This window comes from Ictidomys tridecemlineatus, chromosome 1 (genome assembly GCF_052094955.1).
Source record: "Ictidomys tridecemlineatus isolate mIctTri1 chromosome 1, mIctTri1.hap1, whole genome shotgun sequence".
NCBI classification, from domain to species: Eukaryota; Metazoa; Chordata; class Mammalia; order Rodentia; family Sciuridae; genus Ictidomys; species Ictidomys tridecemlineatus.
Genome location: NC_135477.1, coordinates 250,871,751 through 250,893,528, shown reverse-complemented (window position 1 = coordinate 250,893,528; position 21,778 = coordinate 250,871,751). Strand labels below are relative to the sequence as shown.

General features: G+C 44.4%; 1 protein-coding gene across 1 annotated transcript in view; it reads right to left on the bottom strand.

Moving 5' to 3' along the window:
- Ankh (ANKH inorganic pyrophosphate transport regulator) overlaps positions 1-21,778 on the bottom strand; it is a 133,093-nt gene that overhangs the window by 104,945 nt on the left and 6,370 nt on the right. The gene's annotated exons all lie outside the window — the stretch shown is intronic.

The following is a 21,778-nucleotide window of genomic DNA, read 5'->3' as shown; positions in this document are numbered from 1 at the left end:
CGAGACCTGGATCACAGCCTTAAAATGCCCAGCCCAGGCACCGTCACAAGTGACCACGGCCATTATCATCACTGATGCCAGCAACAGGAAAGACAACCAGGCTCAAGGATGACAGGAGCAAAGGACACTGTTCTGATGGAGGAAAACCCCATATATCCTGGGGATTTTCTAGGAACTTAATCTTGAGATTTTAAAATAATAATAATAATAACAACAACCCATTGTGAAGTCTTAGGCAAGTTCACTTTCTGTGCCTTGGTGTCCTTATTTTGAGACAGGATGCCCACAGTAGTTGTCCCATGAGATTATTCAGAGGCTAAGTTGATACATTCCGGGCACTGGGAGAGGCTGGACCACAGTCAGGACTGGGTAACTGTTACCACTGTTATCATTGCTCTTAAGAAGGCAGCCAAAGTGGGAAAGAAGCTCTGTTTTTTTTTTTTTTCAATGTTACTAACATTAATAAATCATGCAGGATCATCATTATTTCTGAAACTGGTATAATTCATTTACATTTTTTACGGCGATACAGTATTTAACAAGTTTCCTTTAAAAAACATTCTGGATTTGTACAGAGCTTTTTAAATTTTAAAGTGCTTCCACATATATTTTTAATTCTGTTGAGACTAAAGGAGATGATGTTGCCAGACGAGATGAATGTGGCACCTCTGGTTAAGCATCAGAATAATTTGTCTGTTGACAGAGTCTGTCCCATTGCCGAAGGAACCCTTTGAAAGAACTGACAGTTCCTGCCCACAGCCAGCCTGGTTCAGGTTAAAATGCTTCCCCAATCCAGCATTATTGACTTGAAACCCATTTTTACAATCGGGCCATTAATCTTGCAGACGCCTTGGTGTGTTTGGTAGCAAATGGAGCACAAATCCTGCTTTCCATCAGAAATTCTGATACCATAGTACCACACATTTTGGGCTGCTAAGATCCTGGCAGATGCTTCTGCTGGCTACAAGTTACTTTTCCTGTTTGTCTTTCTGCTGAACTAGTAGCCCCCTGCCTTGTTTCCTGACAGAATCACGTTCCTCAGCAGCAGCAGTCTTCTCCAACCCCACCCCCCCCACACACACACACACACAAACCACACGTCTCTCTGACTCAAGAGCCATGCCCTTCTCAGGTGCAAGCTTGGAAATGGAAAGTCCTGTGGTGCCAACTGTGGGCCACAGCAGCCAGGGCCACACCCCTGCGTGGGTGACCACAGAGAAGACCGAGGGGACAAGCAGCCACAAGCAAGCAGGCCCTGGGGGCTTCCGGTCCATTCCAATGGGACTGTTTTATTTGGCAGTTGACTCTTTACACACTTTCTGATAGAGGAAAGTTTAGAAACAGTTTATTTTGTCAATAAATCTCTTAATGAGCATAACAAAACACTCTGCGGTGTGAATTTTTCTGCCAGTATATACAAACTGCAGGTGTGCCCAGGCAAACACCCCGCCAAGTCCCTTCTGGCCCCTGAGTTGTGTGTCTATTGGGCAAGGGACAAAATCACTATCCACAAGAAGGCAACGAACACTCAGGGCCTGAGCCTGGGAACCAGGGGTTTAACGACACCACACCCTCTTTCCCCAATAACCAAGTGAAAAGTGATTCATAAAAATCTGAGCCCTGACCCTTAAGGTGATTCTGACTCAGTTATCCTACTAGATCTTTACCTCACTTTTAGCAAATTGAGCCTCATGCTAGGTTAGCTCAGTGTGGCCAATATCTTAAAAGCAAACCAGGGCTGGATGAGGGAGTGATGTGTACGGAACCAGCACGGCCACCTTGCCTTCTCACCTCCTGAATTGACTCCTTAGGCTTAGGCCTGGGTGCTGAGTTCAGGAAAATGTGGACTGATGTTTCATTCCTGGAGAGGGAACAATTACAGTATTTTAATCCTCAATATCAAGAGTAGTGAAGACAGGTACAAAGAGCGCTAACATGGATAAATTGAAATTTTATAAGGTGAACACACACACACACACACACACACACTCACGGTTTTGGCTTTGGGTCTCACTGGGGCTTCTTGCAGCACAGGACTCACAGTCACTCATATCAGTGACTCTGACATGGCCAAGCCTCTGGCCTCATCTTACAGTTTTATCAGAACAACAACAAAAAAAAAAACCCAGATTCTTTTCCGCTCCTTCAGTATAATGAAGGACTTTTGTTTGGATTTGTTTCCAAAGCTGACTAGATTTTGATCAGTCTCCAAACTCATGTAACCTTCTGCTGAAATCAAGGCTACAAAGCGCCAAGCCCTAGATTCTCTTTTTTCCTAGAAGAAACTACAAGACACTGGATGACAGGATCAAACTCCTAATGACACTTGTCTTTTAGCCTTTCATCCTCAATATTCTAATTCCGCACCATGAATAAGATACTTTATGCATGTCAGGGATGCCCGTGGGACCCACAATTTGTTTTAACCCAGGAAGGAATGTAAAAATAGAAGACCATTTACTTCCCATCAGAGGTCGAAACTACCTTGACTGGCACTTAACCAACAGCAGAACCAACCACAGAAAGTCACCAGGATCTGTCTTTTCTGTGCTTGAACCTAATAAATGTCCTGGTGGTCTTCTCTAAGACGTTCAGCCACACCCCTCTCTGAACAGAGATCCTCAGGATGAGTAGGGAATATATGAGAAGCTCTTCATGTTTTAAGAGGGGACTCCTGCCCCCATGGGTGACAGGGGACTGCACGTTTTCCTCCTCATTGCACCTCCTACCAGCCATCAGGTTTGCTAATGAAGAGAGCCCAACACCTTTTATTCTCGACAAGTGGAGGGTCTGAGCAGTGCAAGGAATTTCCACATCTTTAAAAAAATATTAGCTTATTTTTTTCTCTTTCTTTATCCAAAATTAGGTTTAAAGATTTTAAGGAAGGAATGTAATATCATTGTCGCAGGATATATCTGTCTACCACTTTCCATTTTGCCGGAGAACAAACCACATTAAGAAAGTTGCTTCTAGAAAACAAAACTGCCTCTGCTATGGTTTTCTGGGAAGGAGACTGTAGAACATGGAAAAATCTCAAACAGATTCTCCTCTGGATTCAGAGCTCCACCAAATTTTGACTTTTCTAACTTGCTTTCTACCATATTAGATTTGGGATCCAAGGTAAATTGAGCTGTTTGTCTTGTTGATTTGTAACAGGTGTTCTAATGGTTTGTTAAGTTGCCCGTTTTAAGCAAAATCCAATGCTTAGGAATTTGCTTCATAAGATGGTTTCTAGAAAGGACAAACGACTTGATATAGCAAGTACTGCATTTTAAAAATTCTTTTAAAATTCTACTGATACATCAGGTTCAATGAGCTCCCCCAGATAACTAACGACACCCTGGTAGCCTTGCTCATCATCGGCCCAAGAAAAGGAGACACCTAAAGGTAGCCAAGGTGCTTCCTGGAAGGTGACTTCAAGGACACCTGCAGATGTGGACAATGACTGGGTAAACGGGGGATTTCTGAGGGAGTCACAGAAAAAGGACCCACACTGCTCCGCATCATGGGCTGTTTGCTGTTTTGTGGCCTTCCCTGTGACTGCTCTGCCTTCACCCCACACAACACATCTGGGAGCTTGGAGGGGGACGTATGTGACTAATACATAGGATCCCTCACATGCAATACCAACTGCCACTGTGGAGGGGACAGGCTTTACAGTCTTAAGTGACTCTGAGGAAAGAAGACGGTGAGAGGGATGGAAAGTCGACATACCAAGTTTTGTTAAAAAATGAAAGAAAAAACTTAGGTCTTTTCAATCTGGTCAGAAAGGGCTCCAAGGGAAAACAATTAATGCATGGAGTGTGTGATCATTTTTTTCTTTTTCAAACTTTGTTTTTCAATCACGAGGAAGCACACTTACCATCTTTTTTTTTTCCCAACATGCAGATAAACCTTCATGTATTTTTTTTATGTTTTTTTTTCATTTTTTTTTATTGTTGGTCGTTCAAAACATTACATCTTTCTTAATATATCATGTTTCACAATTTGATTCAGAAGGGTTACGAACTTCCATTACACACTTACCATCTTTAGTGTCAAGTCTGGTGACACTGAGCATATCACACTGCGGACAAGCACCACCCTGTGCACCTCCTGAACCTCTTCACTTGCACAACTGACACTCCACCCCTGAAACACCCCCAGCTCTGCCACCCACCATTCTGCTGTCTGTTCCTAGGAATTTGACTGCTCTAAGTACCATGTGTGAATGAAATCGTGGAATATGTCTTTGTGACTTATTTCACTTAGTACAGTATCTTCAAGGGTTATCTATGTTGTAGCATGTCATGTGTCAATATGTGATCATGTCATTCACCAAAATCCTTGTATTCCAGAATTCAGAGACAATTCCAAAGCTCTAAGGAATGAGTTAAAAAATAAATAAAAAGAATTTATGCCTTACAAAGGGATAATAAACCCTGACCAAGCACCACCCCAAGACACTGGCATGGAGGGTCTGAGCCAGTTCAGCAGCATCTGTGGATTCTAGGACAGTCCTTGTGGCTCAGTCCTGGCGAGCAGGTTAGGCTTATAGGACACACATCCCTTCTACAGTCTCCCCTAGGGACTGGCTATGTCTCCATCTGCACAAGACTTGGGGAAACAAAAAGAAATGGATGGTCCAGACCTACAGAGTGTGAAAGGCTTCAGTTCACAGCAACCTGAGAAAACACTCAGCTAAGTTGCTTAAGCTGGACTTGAAATGGGCCACGCTGCAGGGACAGAAGTGGGAAGTCTTCTGCCCAAGTCTGAAGGACAACGTGGAAGTCCCTTCTGTTCACTCAGTGCTTGTGAGCCTGGCAGGAGCATGGAGTCACACATGAATGGTGACCATCCACCCTTTCTCTTCTTGGTACAAGCCAGAGCAGAATGTTCTGAACATTACAAGCAGTGCACGTGAAGATTCCTAGATAGGAAACCTGTCCACCCAACCAGCTCTACATCGGCAGGCTCTGTTCCCTTCTTGGCTGTGCTGAAGGGCCACAAAGGCTGCTCTGAGAGCTTCAAGGTAAGGGGCCTGTGAGTTGAGTTGTGGCCAGATGCCGGGCAGTGACTGAGCTCCACAGACCCTGCCTCCCAAGTGTGTTAACTGCCTACAGCTCAGCAGCAGCAGATCTCCTGTGTGGGAGGCCCACTAGCACAGACTGCGTCTGTCTCCCCTTCTAAATGGTGTGGCATCCTCGGTCACTCTGTGATCTGGTTGCCTAGGTAACCCCAGACGGTAGCCCCAATTTTTAGGGTGCAAGCGACTGTGTCTTTGTGCCTGGGCGTGCCTTCCCACATTCCCATGGGTGGAGCTATGCTCACCTGTTCCTTTGTAATATTACCCCTTGCCCTGTTTTGGATAGACTGTTCCATGGAAGTGCCTTTTGCGTGTCCCCTTCTCTTACTGTGTCCTTGGGTGTGGCCTACCCAGATGTCAGTCAACCTGCTGACAGTGCACATCATGAAGCTAAGATTCAACCCCCTGAAACTTGACCCCTTACCTCATTTGAATGGCTTCTCCACAATAAAAGGGGTCAGCACGTGTTCTATCTCTCTCTTTCTACGGACCCTAAGGTCAGAGGAGCCGTCATAGCAACCCCAAAGAAAAAGGTATTTGTCTCTTGTGTGGTTATTTCGCACAGCCCGGTTAGCCCGGTCCCCCTGGAGTGACCCCTGAGTGTTTTAGTCGTGTGCAACCCGGCCCTCCTGGGCCACTCAGCTCCCTAAGAAGAACATCAGTAAGGATAGGTGGATAAGAACAGAGGACAATAATGAGGTTCCGACTCCAGCGGCAGAGCTGCCAGAGTACCCTTCACACAGCGGCACTCGTTGTGCACACAGGGAAGTGACCGTGAGCAGGAGCTGTTTCAGATGCCCAAATGTGATCTTTCTGTACCAGATACCACATTACGACAGCACCACGGTAGAGCAAATGGACTTCCGAACAGAATCACTTTGTAGGCTGGATGGCAGAGATCTGTCACACTCTGCCTCGGGCCGCAGCTTCCAGGAAATCAGATGCAACCTAAAGCCTACTTTTTAAAATATCCCGACAGGCAACCCTTATCTGGTGTACCTCTCTGATAGTCCATACTCTCTCTGCGCGATGAGCAAATAGCTTGTTCGTTTTCAAAAGGCACAGTTTTGCTCCACTTCTTACGTTTCTCTGAACTTACTGTTGACCTGAGGGGTTTCTACAGAAACACAGCATTTCAGAGCTTTTGCCAAATGTCCTGGCTACCAGTTTCAAAAGAAGCAGTCAAACTTCCATTCTTTCTCTTAAAGACATTAGGACATTTACTGGTATTTTTACCTAGATGGCAGTCTTGGAGTACTCTCCTTGCCCTTACTCTGTTAAGCCTTCAGTGGCTGCGAAGATTTCATTTCATCTTAGCTACAATTCAGAGATCTAGAGAAACAGCAGGGATCAAAGGTAGCCATGTATTTTCTCTCCTTCCAAATGCCCATGGAAGCTAGATGTGGGTGCTGCTTAAAGACAAGCCTCTTCCACCATTTCTAACCTGCTTCACAGTGGCACAAAAGCAGGTGCAGATTCAGGAGGTTGGTTGGCACTGTGCTCAGACCTTACAGATTTTTCATATTCATTTTGAGTCTGAGTTGTTTTTTTTCTGCCTTTCATGTTCCCCCACTTTTATATGTATATAACAATCTTTTTGCCTTGGCCTCCAGAGAACTCTAAGTTTCTGGGAGTCTTTCAGGAAAGATTGGAACCACAGGGTTGGTATCAATTTTCTACTTAAAAATGTTTCTTTGGGGAGGGGAAGAAATTACTACCAACCTATCATATTATCAGTTTCTTCCTGCAATTCTATTCCTGCTTACTTAAGCGAGCAAGGAAAAAAAAAAAAAAAGAAAAAAAGAAAAGAAAGCCCTTTCAAAGAAGACTTTTCTTAATAAGACACCTAACCATTTAACATCCAGATTAATGGTGTTGATAGGAGTATGCTTTCCAGTAGGACCCCCGTCCCTCAATTTTACTTTTGGAAAGAACAAAAATGAGTATTGTTTTACCTACTTAATTAGTAAAGGTGCAAAGAGTCTAGTCTGGATGAATAAATGAGCCCAGAGCTGTCTTTCTTCCCTCTATCCTCTGCCTGCCTGAAACCACAGTGTGGAGGTCCGAAGGTGTCACTATTGGCAGAAGAAAATCTGTTTTGTTTTGTTTTTAAACTATCTAGCTTCATTAAAAAAAAGACAAGAGAAGACAGCAGAAAGTAAATTAAACAAAAAGATTTGTGTGTGTTTAGTTGTGTTGGTGCAGGAAGAGCTGTGGTGGGAGTTCCTTGTAAGATTTTAGTGCCTCTTGCCCTCTCCATGTGGTCCCATAAGCTTGCAGGATCTTCTGAGCTCCCTCCATGAGGACTGGAAAAGAAGTTATTCTGGGTCCAGTCCTGGGAGGAGCAGCACAGAGCCGGTGTTTCTTTTGGTTTGCAACCTGCTGAGGGAGGCAGGCAGGCAGAGCCTCATTGGATTCTCCCCACACTGGCTCTCAGGTACATGAGAACCTTTAATGACGCAGGATACTGGCCAATGACCACAGGTGCAAGATGACTAGCTGGAGTCAAAGGTGATACATTTCTAAACCAGTTCTGCCAACATGGCCACAGAAAACCCCTGTCTAGGCTTTTCACTAACTCTGAACTTCTGGTAAACCTCCTATTTTGATGCTAGGAAGTGGTTATGATTTTTAAAAGTTTAAAGACTGGCAACTAAGTGTCTAAGAAAACTATTTCTACAAGTCAGGTTTTCTTCAAGGTAGCATTTCCATGAGTCTCCTTGAGTTTTCCCTGCAGCAGACAATGTCCGGACACTCCTCATGCACAGAGCAAAGTTAATGACTGCGTTTACAGGCATTCAGCCTAACAGCTAGTTGAGTTTGGACTATGACAAGACATGGACTACAAGATTTACTGAAGAACCCACTTTATGAGATGTTGAGTCACTTGGTTTTTTGTCTTTGAACTGTTTCCCATGTGGGCAGTGGAACGGTGGGAGCTCAAGAACAGATCGCAAGGTCAGGTAAGCAACTGACTGTCCCCTGAGCTGTCCTGAACAGAGGTCACTTTTATATCATCCAACACAAGTAACTTCTGAGAAAGTATGCACGTCTGACACACAGTGATAAGTCCTGCAGGTTGCCTTGTAAGGTGCAGGGCACCTCGTCACAAGCATGGGGTTGAGGAAGGGAGCTGAGAAACCTCTGTCAACACAGAGTTGTTGACAGAAGAACAAAGTGCACTGTCTTATTTTCAACCAAATTGGGGACAAAGTAGACACCTTGAAATGAATAATGAAGTGGCCAGTATAAAAAACAAAGAGGTCACTAAGGGAAAAAAGGGGCTGTTATTGGTTTTGAAGAAGTCTCCTTTGCCTCGGAGCTGAAGGGCTCTGCGATGCCTGACTGCAGAAGACCCGGTGGTCCTTTGGGACCCGCAGACTGCAGCAGGACCAGGGCAAGTTCACAGGGTTGCTAGGTGACCAGGGGCTGCAATCAAGGAGGGTGCATCAGGGAACAGCTCTGGCAGGGCTGGGCCTGGGTTTCCATAGTCCTTTGGATCATAACCGCTACTAGGGGCCACCTCAGCTGAATGACAATCTGCTGCTGAGGATTGGCAGAGCAAGAGTCAACTTATTCTGTACCTAGAGATCTGTACCCAGTCTCCCTGACAATAAAGAAACTTTCTCCTACTCAGTGAAGGAGAACCACAAACTTCCAAAGAACCCACTGCTCATTACATTAGGGCACTACGGGAACCACAACAGAAAATTCAGTCGATATTTTAATTTTATTTTTAAGACTTATTTTCAATGAAGTTGAAAAACTTTGTCACTAGTGTACCCTTCTGTGTTAAGCACTAATAATTATCAGGAAGAAAACAGTTTATTGTGAGGGAGAGGTAAGTTATAAATTATTTTTAGTGATCTGTTGAAAGATAACTAAATTTATTTATTCCTCTTTATTTTACCCCTTCATCCCACCCCCTACCACCCCTCAAATAGACAAAGTCCAACCAACAAACAAATCCCCCAAGCCCTCTAAATGGAGATAAGGGGAAAAAAAAAATGCTTTCATGCTTAGTTGCTGTCCAGCCCTGGAAAAAAACCAAAAGCACATGGATAAGTGTAATTTCTGCATTTTGGGGAGTCACAATGATGTCTACTGATTCTAAAGGGTGGAATCTGGAGTCCCTAAGAGGCTGCCTGTCCTCCAATCTTAGGGGAGCTTTATTTCCGAAGCACCACTGCTGCTTTTAGAAGATAAATCCATGTTATGTTTTCTAAAGTCTGATTTCTGCATTAAGAAAAGAAAAAAAACCTGAACTTTATCCCATTTTAAAAATAATCTGGATTATTTCAAACAGTCTGTAAGTATTTCATACCATGCTCAGGGAAACCTCAAACAACAGAAAACCATCAAAATGTGGCCAAGGTTATGTAACCAATAATTCAATAACTTTAGAAAGGAAACATTGGTTTTAAGAATAATCCCAAACAAGTAGGTATTACTGCTCTGGGTTGGGGGGAGGGGCGGGGTTTCGGTTTACAAAACAGTGCTGTGCTGTAAAAACACACCATGCGGATTTCTGCCCTTTCCCTCTGGGCTTGCCCCTCTGCCCAGGCGCTAAGGGATGGGCTCCTGGCTCCCGATAGGGATCAGCTTTCTTCTTTGCCAGACTTGTCCACAGGTAAGTCCCAGATAAGCTTTCTTTCATCATGCCACCGGGGCTTGGGGGAGGGAAAGTGTTCTGGTTCCGTTTCTGAGCATCCTCTTTCCCTTTGTGGAACCGTAAGTGAGGCAACAGAGTCAGAATCCCTTCATCAGAGGGCTCTTCCCTGTGCGATGGGAACTATGTACAGGTAGCCCAGAACCAGGGCTGTCTGCCTTGCCTGCATAGAAACTACCACAGGTTCCTCAGCTACGTGTTAGATGGGGGGCTCTGTAAGAAGTATGTATCTGCTGGATATCAGCTCACTGTGTCCTCAGTGTTATTCTATGTCCAGGTCCCATTGCTATGACGGATAATGGCGCACTGAAAGCTTCTAGGTCTGGCCACAGCCATCCTGATGACTTCAAGTACAAAGTGCAGCAAGAATGCTCCTTACCGGGAGACAGCGGTGACAACTCTTCTGTTTGCTCCTCACATCTGGTCTATTCAGTCTGTGGAACCACAGTGGCACAGGACAATCCCTCTGCCCCCGGAGAGAGATTGGTACCTGTCAGTCAAACAAGATTGCCCCCCAGGAAGATCCTGGTCTCATAGTCACCTGGATGTGCCTGCTCAGGAGAAGCTGGTTTTCCTTGTGGCCTCAAGGGCTGGGTGGTCCTGAGCCTTCTCTGTATCCCCGTCCCCTTTATATCTACCCTTCCCATGATAGACCCCCGGGGGCTAAGATCTTCTCCTGAAGCCCTTCTATAAGCCTCAAATCCCTCTGACTTTATTCTTTCAGGTAAAACCAAATCACATAAAAATCATGTTTCTTTTCACCAGAAAACAATTTCTCAGCCAGGCATGGTGGTGCATAGCCATGATCCCAGTGACTCAGGAGGCTGAGGCAAGAGGATCATAAGTTTGAGGCCAGACTCAGCAACTAATTTAAAAAGGTCTGGGATTATAGCTCAGTAGCATAGAGCTTACCTAGAATGTGTGAGGCCTTTCTACTACAGTAAAAAGAGGAAAAAAAAGAAAGGCAGAAAAAAGAATTCTATTTCTCACCAAACACAAGAATAACTGTTTTTCACAGGGACTGGTCTCATTGGCACCTACATCAGGACCAGCTAGCAAATGTGCATACCAAGTCCAGCCACCATCAACTCCCCATCTGGTTGCAGATTCACACTGAGGGGTGCTCCTTGCTGGTTGGGTGGGAAGGAGACATCCAACTTGCACAGTAAGGTGCCGTCAGCTGCCTGGCCACGTACCCTGTGCTTGTGCATGCCAAGGTATGCAGGGAGGAAAGCATCCAACAAACCCAGGCTGCTGTCCCTCCATTTAGACAGAAGCCAGGGACCTCTGCAGGAGCCGTGGCAAAATCACACTCGACGCCTCCTTTTTCAGGCAATGCTTCACTCGCGCTTTTATTCACTCAGCCCTTCTGACGTCCCCACGGCATGCCGAGTCCTACTGCAGAGGGAGTGGGAACAAGAGTGTAGGTGGGGTCCCATGGAGCTCTGTCCTTGGGCTCATGGGAAGATGGGGACAGAGCTGTCACATCCCGTGTAAGATGTGGGTACCATGGTCCTTCCTGGAAGGGTGGCACGGAGTGAATGCAATCACTGCCTCCTCTGGAGCCAGCTGCTGGGTCGAAGAAGGGATTCAACACAGTGGCCACGGTGGGGGGAGGGGGGAACTGGTCAGAAACCAGTGAGGGCTTGGGAGGGAGAAAATCTTCCAAACACCTGATTTATGAAGAGGTGCTGAAAAGCAGGGAAACCGCCATGTCTGCCAAAAGGCAGGAAATCAAAGCCCCAGAGAGCTCACATCAGGTTTACTACTCACCTGGGGATTCGATTTTCAGAAAACTCTGCTCTGAGCACAGAAAAGGGAAAGGGACTGTGCTCACGTTTGTTTAGGGGAGGGAAGGGGGCAGGACAGGCAAGACACAGCTGTGTCTGGAATGCTCAAGCAGACAGACCCCCGGGGAGCCAGGGCTGACCCCACAGGTGATCCTGAATCCTGCCGATGCTGAATCCTGCAGAGGCTGTGCAGGGACCAAAGGAGAGGGAGAGGAGGCTCAGGAGACCAGCACCCACAGAAAGAGAGGCTGGCTGTGGGCATGGGCCTGACTGCAGGCTATCAACAGCTCTCTGCTCTCCTTGTCAGTCTCTAGAACACCAAGGCTGCATTCCAGACCCCTCCACAATGCTCAGAGAGGAGCTCTGTTAAGAAGCACCATGCAGCTGGGTGCGATGACACACGCCTGTAATCCCAGCAGCTCAGGAGGCTGAGGCAGGAGAATCGAGAGTTCAAAGCCAGCCTCAGCAACAAACAGCAAGGCACTGAACAACTCAGTGAGACCCTGTCTCTAAATAAAATACAAAACAGGGCTGGGGATGTGGCTCAGTGATTGAGTGCCCCTGAGTTCAATCCCTGGTAGCCCACTCCCCCACCCCCACCCCCACCCCAAAAAAAGCAGAGCGGAAGGGAGAAGGTCCTCATCTTGAAGGAGGGAAATGAAGGTGGTCCGAGACCAGTGGACTTTCCAGACACACCCTCTATAGACATCCTCTGGGGATAGCTTGCCCTCTTTCTGGGCAGGCCATTAGATTGTGAAATAACTATTACATTTAATGAGAATATACTCCACAAACTGTGAAGTGCACTACAAATGTGCAGTATGTACCAGACAAGGAGGATAATGCTCATTTTGTGGCAACCTGAAATAAGAAATAAGATAAAAAGATTTAAAAAAAAAAAGATAAAACAATGGGTTGGGCTGGGGATGTGGCTCAAGCGGTAACGCGCTCGCCTGGCATGCGTGCAGCCAGGGTTTGATCCTCAGCACCACAAACAAACAAATATGTTGTGTCCGCAGAAAACTAAAAAATAAATAGTAAAAAAAAATGGGTTAAGTGATGGTTTTCCACACCCTCAGATCAAAATCATTTGTCTTATATTGGAGATAATATGATTGATTCTCAAAAAAAAAAAAAACAAAATTTTGGGCATAATATATATAACTAGATATTTCTTTTATAAAACGGATATGGTCCAATTATAAAAGAAATTTTCACTTACCAAATTCCCATTTAAATACTGAATTTGCTAGTATATTTTGGTTCTCTCACATTAAATGTTTCTTTGCCCTATTCTGAAACACACACACACACACACACACACACACACACAGATATCTATCTACCTGTATATTTATCTATATCTCATTGAACAGAGATAATGGGTAAGCCTAAACTGATGGAGACAGGTAGGTGTTTTAAATTTTACTCTCAGTAGAAAGCACAACAATAACACATACAGAACTGAAATGCCACTAAGGGGGTGACTAAGGAAAATTAAACACAATATGGAACTGGTAAAGTCTTGGAAATTTGCCAGGCACATACGATGCAATTAGGCCACAATGAATTACAGGGCAGGAACATGAATTTTAAAGTCCAAGTAGCAACTGATAGAGAAAATCAGAGCAAGCACTTCTCTAAGAAATGCGAGTTCTTCCCAATACTAAGATTTCTTCAGCTGCCTCACATGTGGCTCTAGCAGCAGAAGACTCACTGCTCCAATGCTTTAGACTGCAGCATGTTACTGGCAATGACAGGTGACCCCTCAAAAAGAACATTCTTCCATGCAAATGGCAGGAGGCACATCCTCTTTCTTATCCTACTTCTCATCCAGCAGACCCAAGCTGTCCTGGGTGCAAGATTAGCAGGAAAGTAGATGATACAACTATAGCAGAGATGATACAGAGATGATATAGATGATACAGAGGTGATATAGGGATGATATAGGGATGATACAACTATAGCAGAGTACTTTGGAAACCTAATCACAATGTATAACATTTTAATAGGAAAATGTATTCCAAATGAATTTTATGTCACTAATACTAAACTGTAGATAATACTAAAAGCAACAACAACAAAACCCTAAAACAAAACCCTAAAAGGAAATCCTCTAAGGTGAGTCCACTCCCTACTGTTTACACAGCAAACATTTAATATACAGAAAGACCAAGCAAACCAAGGAGATTGTAAATTTAATTCCAGATGGTGTCTCTCTGTTGTCACCAGGCACCTGGTCCAAATGTAGTATTATCCTTAGCAGAGCATGATGATGATGATGATGCAGATAAATTTGTTTTCTCCAGTGTCCTGGTATATCCCAATGCCAAATATTCACAGAGTTTTGAATTTTTTCGTATCATTATTTCATTAAGGCATTGTTTGCGAACTGACAGTATTATAATAAGGTATTCTTATGTCTTAAAGGAATGAATGAAGATTCCCAGCATTTGCATTAAGGTAAGAAGAAGATCTAGAAAAGCTTGCATTTACATGAAATGTACTGAAGTTGTTGCAGGGAGAAAGAGAAATCCACATACTGAGTATTCATTGTAATTGCCATTAACCACTCTTCCTAATTTGCAAGCAGTTTAAAACATTTCTCTAAACCTATTAACAAGTTAACAATGGCTGAAATAGGACTCTTCACTCTCACCCAGCATTTAAAACATTTGGTGTCGCCATCCTGTACCCCTTCCTCTCCCACGGATCCATGGGATTCCAGATTGGCTTTCCAGGCCACTGTCATTTCCCTGGTGGTTACCACATACCTCCTAATTGGTCTCACCTCCCTCTAACTCATTAACCACACTGAAACCAAAGTTACCTGCGACATGCAAATCTGAGGCACCGCACCCCACTGAGAACACTTTAGCATTCCACAGGGCTCCGGATCAAGTCCTCACTCTGCCCGGACTGGCCCTTCCCCATGCAGTGTCCTCTTCCCCAGCCCTCCTCACTTCCTGTGCCTCTCCTCCTCCTGGTCCTGCTCCAAGCACACAAAGCATCATTCATTCCTCAGCTGGGACACTTCTGCTTTCCAGGACGGGGCCACACTATTCCCTTCAGGCCTCAGCTTGAACACAACATGTCCCTAACCCTTAGGACAGGTAAGGACACCTCCAACAGGATTCCAGAGCAACCCACTGTCCTGTCCCTCTTGGCCCCTATTGTGTTTGCTGCTTATATGCCCTACAAGATAGACTTGATGGATGGCAATGGCTGCTCCTAACCTTTTCCCAAATAATTTTTTTAAAATTTTTGAGATAGTGTTTCAATATGTTGTCCAAACTGGCCTCAGATTCCTGGGCTCCAGTGATCAGCCTTATCATGAGCAGCCAGGACTACAGACATGCACCTCCACATCCAGCTCCCAAACTATCTTTAGTGATTAGTACTGTGCCTGGGACATTGTATAGTTGTCTAAGAAACTTCTGTTGAATGAATGAGTTCTTGAATGCACTCTTGCCTTCTGCGCTCCACATTTTCCATTCTTTAACAGTAGAAAAACCCCAAAATGTCTATCAAGTGCCTGGGAGACTGAGTTCCAACTTTCAGTTCACTAAACAGGCATCATATGTTGTTTCAAAACACCTTGGTTTTGAAAAAATTGTTGATTAAAATTGAGAAAGGTTTGGTCTTATTTGTGCATCTCGAAGAGATGAGGGGGGGTCCATGGAATATGTGAGCAACCCACTGCCATTTTTGTATCAAAAGCAACTATAATAAAAAGAAAATTTAACATTTCAAAAAGCAAGCTACTTAAATCCTAGTAACTCAATTAAGGAAGAACTCTTTTGAAAAAAATCTAGCCTTAAGTGTCTTTTCCTCAAAGTTGGTGGGGGGGGGGGCGGTGAGTGACAGACTGACATAGGCTACAAAATTCAAGTGTTCTAAGCATCTATCATTTGCATGGTTCTACTTGTCCTAACATGGCTAGCTCTAGGTTAACAAATCCCCTTAATGTGAATCACTGAATGAATTAAAAAAAAAAAAAAAAAGGGCTAGTGCAGAGTGTGTAAAAATAACCAGGTAAACAGGTGTGACAGCAGCAGGCCATGCTTAGCGGCTTAGCAACACTGCCTTCATTGCACAGCACTTTATATTTCGCAAAGCACTTCTGCATCCATTTGGTCTACACTCTAAAAAGTGGTTCGACCTTTCATCCCCACTATTTGACAGTTGGCAAAGGAGAAGCCCACAGAGGTCAAGTTCTTTGCTCAAGGTCACAGAGTCGGTGGGTGCAGGAACAGAGGTGGCATCCAAGAATCTGGGTTCTTTCTATACCCTGTGCTCTGATCGGCTTGCCCACTGCTACTGGAGCAGAGAAAAAGTCACAGAACACAGGTCACTTCTTCATTAGCAGGAACACTTTCCCCTCTCCCTCTTCTCATTCCCCTTTCTTCTAAGGTGGACTTTAAGGGGCAAGATCAGGGAAAATGGAAGCCAGGGTCAGCATGAAAGAAAAGAGAGAAAAAATTTATCTTCTTCCATTTCCTCTAAATACCACTAACTCCACTTCTCTAGAAAACTGTCAACACCAACATTCCCCTGGGAGATGCGGAGCGTAAGCCGTCTATCAAGCCAGGCTGGCTCCACATACCACAGCTATCTATCCATTCCTCTCCAAGGAAGGGAAGGTGACCGTCCACAGAGGATGCCCCATATCCAGGGCAGGGCCTGGCTCATTGAAGCGTTGTACGTTTTGCTTTGTTTCCCACCTGTATGTTCACAAGGAAGCAACCAGGAACTCATGGGAAGAAGGCCCACTTCTCTGCCTTGAAACCTGCAGATCTGACGTCTTCCCAGGTACAGGCAAGTAAACCTAACACAATCCCTGCCATCCTGCATTTGTGCCCCGGTCAAGCAGTACACGTTCATTACCAAACATGCCTACTGAAAAGAAGGAATGTGCAGGAAGAGTTCTAAGTTATTATGGTATGAAATAACCAATTGATCAGCATTTAAAAATGCTTTTAATAAAAGGATTTATATGAAGGAGTTCAACCTGATATGGCTTGGGAACTAAAATGCAGATTCTCCATGTGGAAGTCATGTGCCATCAAATAGATCCAGGGAGGGAACATTCACTGTGTGCCAGGGACAGGGACACATCCAACTTCAGTGTCTCCAAGGGATACCAGAGCAACAGGCAGTGTCGCTCAGCCTGTCTTGAAAAGGTACACGCCTGTGACCAGAACTTCTGGGTATTAATCCAAAGAAATAGACATGTGCAAAGAAGTCACTTAACGCCATGTACAAAAGACACAAAACAGAAACCACCATCTAACCCCAGAGGCTGGTTAAATGAATGATGGGATGCCAGGTGATAGAATGCCACCCTCCCCCACCATCACATTTCAAATGAATATTTCAATCAAGGGAAATTGCCTATGATATAAAGTAGAAAAAGGTGACAATTCTGTTCTAATGTATCTATATGCAAAGAAAAGAGTTGAGAAAACTATGCACCAAATACAGGTCTCCAGGCAGTGGGCTTGCCCAAGATGCCTATTTTCTTCTTGATAACCTATATTTTCCTTCTTCTTGTAATAAAAATATTCTAATTATTAATTAACTAGAATAAAATTAATAAATATAGTTTTTTTTTTTAAAGTGGACATCCTCTTCAACAGGAAGATAAAGGGAGACATTGCAGGTTATCCCAGTAGCTTACGGTTGTTACTTTAAGATTTTTTTTTCTATTTTTTTTTTTGAAAAAATACACATAAAATTTTATCATTTTAATAATTGTTAAGTGTATAGGTCAGTAGCATTGAATACATTCACATTTTTGTACAACAATCACCACCATCCCATCTCCAAAACTTTTATCATCTCAAATTTAAAAAATTCCCTCTTCCCCTTTCTCTGGCCTCTGTAAGCACCATTCTGTCTTCTCTGAACATAATCATTCTAGATATCTCACACAAGGAGAATCATACAACAGTTGTATATTGCATCTGGCTTAGTTCACTTAGCATATGTCTTAAAGGTTCTCCAATGTTGTAACACACATCACAATTTCATTCCTTTTTAAGCCTGAATAATAAATAGTCCATTTTATGTGTATGCCATGATTTGTTTTAGGCTAGCTTTTTTTAAAAAAAAAAATTAATTTTTAACCATGTCTGAACATGAAAATGGCCAGTAGTTCATAAAATCGAAGATGTTTATCACCAGGAGAATTTAAAATGTCAAATGGTGCAAATTAAGAGAAAAAGTTATTTCACACAGAAAGACAAACTCTCTGCCTAAATGCTATATTCACTATATAAATACATACTAAAAGCTATATTTTGGAATAGGGAGGAAAAACTGCTACACACCATAATAACAAGGAGCAGCCCCGACCTCAGGTATCCAAGGATTTAATGTCTATGTGCCATTTTGTACAAGCAATGACAAAGGCTGACACAGAAATCAGAATAGAAGGGAGATGGTCAAAAAGACCTTAAAGGGGTAGGGTGAGGTGGCAAGCGCCTGTGATTCAAGCCACCTAGGAGGCTGAGGCAGGAGGCTGGCAAGTTTGAGGCCAGCCTGGGCAACTTAACAAGACCCTGTCTCAAAATAAAAAATAAAAAAGGGCTGTGCATATACCTTGGTGGTAAAGTACCCACGGGTTCAATCCCCGGTACTGCAAAAGAAGAAGAAAAAATAAATAAACGACTGTCATGGGAAACCAGAAACCCTTCTGGGCTAATGGAAATGTTCTGTGTCCTGATGGGGTGTGGCTGTGCATGGCTGTGCATTTGGCACTTGTCAAAACTCACGGACTTATACACTTAAGAGCGACACATATCACTGTATGTAATTTATACTTCACTACTTGTTTTAAAAAAGAGAGAAAAACGGTGCCCCTCCCAGCCCCTCATATCAGAGTAAATAAGAATTTCAGGAAAACAAAGGATCCTGCAGTCCAGCTACCGATGCTCACTGCCACCAGTGGTGTCCGGCATATGGTAGGTTCTCTAGTGGCCCTAGAAGTAGGCCCAGGCCCTCTTCCATTCACCGCTGAAGCTCTGGTTTCCTGGGAAGGTCTGGTAGACATGTCGTGGGCTAACTACCCACAATGACGAGGCACCTGCCCACCCTGGGCAAACACTCCCATAGGTGTGAGCCCTGGGTGGCAAATGCCTCTGTGTGGGAGTAGAAATGAGGTGCGCCCTGTTGCAGGTCCGGCTCCAGGACAGGTGTCTCCCCAGGTGATGCAACATTGCATCCCAAACTGCCCCACCCCAAAGAAACAACAAGGTCTCAGGAAGGCGTGAGGGAGCCTGTGGCATCTGAATGTGTGGTATGAAGTTGAAGAGGGCAATACCCGGGCTCCCTTGTCAGGTCGGCCAGCTATCTTCTGGGTTACCGTGATACTGGACTTGGCTAGAACCATGAACCATGTACCTCTTTCCTATTAGGCATCGTTATTTGTTACTCTCCTTTGCACAGTTTGTCTTTACAAAATGTCAAGTTTAGGCCACACATTGTGGGAGGCCTCACATCCTAGCTATGGTGAATTTTCTGCCAAACTAAGAGATTTAGAGTTTTGTTGTTGCTGTTATTGGTGTGTGTGTGTGTGATCTGCTATTTCAGATTCTCCAAATTAAAATGCATGACCCAGTGGCCAACGTCTTGCTGGGTTGTTTATTAAAGAGCACAAACTCCTTATCATCTTAAACACAGTCTTAGAAACAAAACAGCCACACCTAGGCCAAGTGGCAAATTAGAACATGACAGGGACTCAAATACTTCCCTTGACTTAATGTTATATATTATAAAACAGAGCAGGGACTTTGAGAGGCTTGCCGACGTGGATTCACTACCATTTTAGTTGAAGAAAACAAACTGGAGTGACCAACCCTCAGCATAAATGCCTGCACAGAACTACAGCACCGAGCTTCCAGACAAAGGTACTCTTCTTTGGGTCACTCACAAAACACGCGGCCTTAGGAAACATTCTCGGAAACTGTAACCACAAAGCTCACTTCTGCCCTCCTCCTTCTAGTCTCATCTTGCTCCCTTGAAAAAGTCTCATTAACCTAGCAACAGCTTCTGTTTTCCAGTCATTTAATTCCAGTTAGATGTCTTGAGGTGTCTTGGCCTCATTTTTCCAGTCACCTGCCACTTCCTGTCCAGCATTCCCACTCCTTAACTCCCCCCACCCCCAGCCTCAGCCAAAGGTCCTCACTGCTGCTGTCTCTGTGCAGGTGGGAGGGGCCAGGAGGTGACAAAGGGCTAGGGGAAGAGGTACTCAGGCACTGCCCAGCCTCCAGTGCTGCAGGATAAGGAGCGCCACACCACCTTGCCCTGAGGCTGGGGACAGATGTCATCCAAGTTGGGAAGAAGATTGCAGATTCTTTTAAAGTTATTGATGAATCTTTATTTTACTTATTTATATGAGGTGCTGAGAATTGAACCCAGTGCCTCATACATGCCAGGCAAGTGCTCTTACCACTGAGCTACAACCCCAGCCCCAAAGACTGCAGATTCTTACAAAAAAAGTGACCTCTGTGCAGAAAAGCAGTCTTCTCACAGTGCCAAGGATGTCATAATCACCAAAGCCCCGCCAGACTAGTCCCATGAAAACACCCTTAAAAATCTAAAAATAGGCTGGGTGGGGTGGTGCACACCTGTTATCTCAGTTACTCTGGAGGCCAAGGTAGGAGGGTCGAAGGTTCAAGGCCAGCCTGGGCAATTTAGCAGGATCCTGTCTCAAAATAAAAAATTAAAAGGGCTGAGAATGAAGCTCAGTGGTGGAGTGTTCCTGGGCTCGATCCAATAAGATTGAGAACGTGCAAGCTGACTTAAAGCCAAAGGTACTCCCCAAGAGCTGGTTCTTTGTCTCTAAGGACCCCATGACATTTCCTGAACCAGATGTATAAGCTGTTTTTATCTACAGGAATAAATACCCTCGTTTGCTCAAAAACAAAGAACCAAGTCATCTTTAGAAACACGTTAGGCATAAAGAAGCAATCATATAAAGTTGTGGTGCAGACGCCTTCCAGTGGCCTGAGATAAAAGTCTCTGATGCTGTCTTGGTCACTTTAAGCTCATCTGTTCTCATAGTGTCAGAAGTGGTATTTGCTTGTTGGCCTGGAACCTGAATGAGTCCAAAGCCATGGAAATAGCAAAAGCAAGCAAACAAAAACAGAGCCTGTGTTTGTATGGCTTCATAGGAAGCTGCCGGTGGACGTGTCTTGTCACTCTCTTTATCAGCAGATCAGTGGTACCATTTTGATGAGCAGAGGGAAGAGGCAGGCTGCAGCCTGGACACCAGCCCACACTCAGCTGCAGGGGCTCAGCTCCCCGCGCCCCCTCCCCCCCCCACACACATGCTGCTCTTGTTGCCAAAAGCTCATCTTTGTCCAGGATGCCAATCTAATAATGCGGACATGGTTTTGAGAAAAAGGAAAAAGATGATTTATTGCTTTGCTAGCTAAGGAGAAACACTGGGAACTCCTGTCCCCATGGCCGTGATTCTGCCCATCCGCAAGAACAGGGGTTTTTTTAAAGAGGTGATTCAGAGAGAATGAAATTAGGGAGGAGAGATCAGGAAAGAGAAGATCAGGAAAAGATCAAGGAGGAGAAGGTTAGGGAAAAGATCAGGGACGAAAAGGTCAGGGAGAAGAAGGTCGGGGAAAATAGAAAAAAAAAAAAAACGTTTCAAAGCCACAAGGGGATAGCCAGAGAGCCAAAGCAAGATGTCTAACTGGACAGTGTGTAACAAGGGTTCACTTGATGCTTTGGCTATATCCCTTGTGGCTTTAAAACATTTTTTCCCCCTTGCTCTGGCTCTCTGACTGCAAAGCAAAGGTTTCATAAGTGTGGCTTTTGTTTGTTTTTGTTTTAATCTGGATCTAAGCAATCTGAGGGTAGGGGCTGTCAAATAGGGCAATGCTCCCTTCTCTTGTTCAAAAGATCATTCAGTGACATTAACTTCAGAATTTTTCATGAACAGAAGTAAAATTAGAGAAGGAAGACCTAGGAGGGGCTGCACACACACCTGTAATCCTTTTAAACCCAGAAACTTGGGAGGCTGGGGCAGGAGGATCTCGTTCAAGGCCAGTTTCAGCAACTTAGCAACTGAGCAAAACCTTGTCTGAAAAGTAAAAGGACTAGGGGATGTGGCTCAGTGGTACAGCAACCCTGGGTTCAATCTCTGGTATGCGCCCCCCCTAAAAAATAGTGAAGGAAAACAAGTGTCACAAAGTAGTACAAGATTTTCCCAAAGGAGGTCTCCAAAGTTCTTTACTC